Source organism: Rutidosis leptorrhynchoides, chromosome 3 (genome assembly GCF_046630445.1).
Source record: "Rutidosis leptorrhynchoides isolate AG116_Rl617_1_P2 chromosome 3, CSIRO_AGI_Rlap_v1, whole genome shotgun sequence".
Classification (NCBI taxonomy): Eukaryota; Viridiplantae; Streptophyta; class Magnoliopsida; order Asterales; family Asteraceae; genus Rutidosis; species Rutidosis leptorrhynchoides.
The window spans coordinates 271,974,109-271,977,084 of record NC_092335.1 but is presented as its reverse complement, the minus strand read 5'-3'; positions in this window follow the sequence as shown (position 1 = coordinate 271,977,084).

Genomic DNA, 2,976 nt, shown 5'->3' with positions numbered 1-2,976 from the left:
TTGCCTTCCCGGGATGATAACGAATTTCACAATCATAGTCGTTTATTAACTCGACCCACCTACGTTGCCTCATGTTCAATTGTTTCTGATCAAAAATATGTTGAAGGCTTTTATGATCAGTAAACACAGTGAATTTAACCCCATACAAGTAGTGTCTCCACATCTTCAATGCAAACACGACTGCTCCCAATTCTAGATCATGCGTCGTATAATTTCGCTCGTGAATCTTCAATTGTCGGGATGCAAATGCAATAACTTTCTTCCGTTGCATAAGAACACAACCAAAACCTTGTCGCGAAGCGTCACAATATATTTCAAAATCATCGTTCCCTTCAGGTAACGATAAAATAGGCGCCGTAGTTAACTTCTTCTTCAGTAATTGAAATGCGTTCTCCTGCTCCGAGGTCCATTCGTATTTCTTCCCTTTTTGTGTTAATGCTGTCAACGGCTTAGCTATTCGGGAAAAATCTTGAATAAACCTTCTATAATAACCGGCTAAACCCAAAAATTGGCGTATCTGTGTTGGTGTCTTAGGAGTCTCCCATTTTTCAATAGCTTCAGTTTTTGCTGGATCAACCTGAATTCCTTTGCTATTAACAACGTGACCAAGAAATTGCACTTCTTTCAACCAGAAAGCACACTTAGAAAATTTAGCGTATAGCTGTTCTTTTCTCAACAACTCTAATATCAACCTTAAATGCTGCTCATGCTCTTGCTCACTCTTGGAATAGATAAGAATATCATCAATGAAAACGATAACAAACTTATCCAAATACGGACTACAAACTCGATTCATGAGGTCCATGAATACAGCTGGCGCATTTGTCAACCCAAACGGCATGACCAAAAATTCGTAATGACCATAACGTGTTCGAAAAGCAGTTTTCGGAATGTCCTCTTCTTTGACACGTAGTTGATGATAGCCCGATCTTAGGTCGATTTTCGAATAAACACATGATCCCTGGAGTTGATCAAATAAGTCGTCAATTCTCGGTAGTGGATACCGATTTTTGATAGTTAACTTATTTAATTCACGATAATCTATGCACATCCTAAAAGAACCATCTTTCTTTTTAACAAATAGAATCGGAGCTCCCCACGGTGAAGTACTTGGTCGTATGAATCCACGGTCTAGTAATTCTTTTAACTGACTTTGAAGTTCTTTTAATTCGGACGGTGCAAGTCTATATGGCGCACGAGCCACTGGTGCAGCTCCTGGTACTAAATCTATTTGAAATTCTACAGATCTAAATGGAGGTAATCCCGGCAATTCTTCCGGAAAAACTTCAGGAAAATCTCTTGCCACAGGCACGTCGTTGATGCACTTTTCTTTCTTTTCGACTTTATTAACATGTGCTAAAATAGCGTAACATCCCTTTTCTAAACACTTCTTGGCTTTCAAACAGCTAATGAGTTTTAGCTTTGAATTACCCTTCTCTCCATAAATCATCACCGGTATTTTATCCTTACCAGGAATACGAATTGCCTTCTTGGCACAAACAACTTCCGCTCCTATTTTGGACATCCAGTCCATGCCGACTATTACATCAAAACCTCCTAATTCCACGGGTATTAAGTCGATTTTAAACGTTTCTCCGGCTAGATTTATTTCACAATCACGACAAATTTTATCGGCTTCAATTAGTTTACCATTAGCTAACTCAATCAAGTACTTAGCATCTAGAGGTAATGATGAACAATTCAATTTAGTGTAAAAATTTATACACACGTAACTTCTATCGGCGCCAGTATCAAATAAAATAGATGCTGATAAGTTATTAATGGTAAACGTACCCGTAACAAGCTCCGGGTCTTCTCGTGCCTCTCTAGCATTAATAACAAACGCTCTTCCACGTGCAGGTCCGCCATTCTGATTCGGGCACTGGCTCTTATAGTGACCTTGTTTTCCACACCCAAAACAAGTAATGTTAGCCAAAGCAGTTCTATTTGCGTTGGTGGCAGGAGTCTTGTTACCATTTGCATTTGTAACGAGAGCCTTACAATCTTCAGCAAGATGACCCTTTCGATTACATTTGTTGCATACCACATTACAGTAGCCAGAGTGATGTTTGTGGCATCGGTTACATAAAGGATTTTGTCCTTTATAACCAAAGCTTAAACCACTACCCGCACCTTGCGTGTTTTCTTGTTTCTTAAAAGATTGTTGTTGGTTACCTCGATCATAATTTCCATTCCACTTTCTTTTGTTACCTGATACCTTCACATCAGTATTGGATACTTTCTTATCCATGATGACCTGATCCATTAGCTCGTTTGCCATGGTTATAGCTTCATGAATTGTCTTAGGTTTCGATGCTGTAACATTTGCCTTGACCTTTTTGGGCAAACCAGCTTTGTACATTTCAATCTTCCGTTCTTCGGTTGGAACCAATTCAGGACATAGCAAAACTAATTCCATGAATCGCTGGTTGTAGTTGGTGATTTCAGTACCAACCACCTTCAAACTTCGTAACTCATCTTCTAACTTAATAACCTCATTCCTTGGACAATACTCGGTGATTATCATTGCTTTGAATTCTTCCCATGGAGTATCATAAGCTACATCTCCTCCTACCGCCTTCACATAATTCTTCCACCATGTGAGTGCACTATCTTGTAAAGTGCACGATGCAAACTTGGTCATGTCTTTTTCATCACAACCGCTGATTTTGAACACCGTCTCCATCTTTTCTATCCATCGAGTTAAACCGATAGGTCCTTCCGTTCCACTGAATGATGAAGGTTTGCAAGCTTGAAACGTCTTGTAGGAGCATCCTACACGAGGATTTGGATTAACTGCAGTAGCTCTTGCAGCTTCGACCCATAGCATTCTATCGTTGACTCGCTGGTTGATGAAGTTCTCGACTTCTTGTTCCGTCATTCGGTTCAATCGCGCCATTTCCTAATGAAAGAAAATAATTATTCACATGGATTATTATAGATGTAGTGTGTATTTATAGTACATTATAGCTTGTT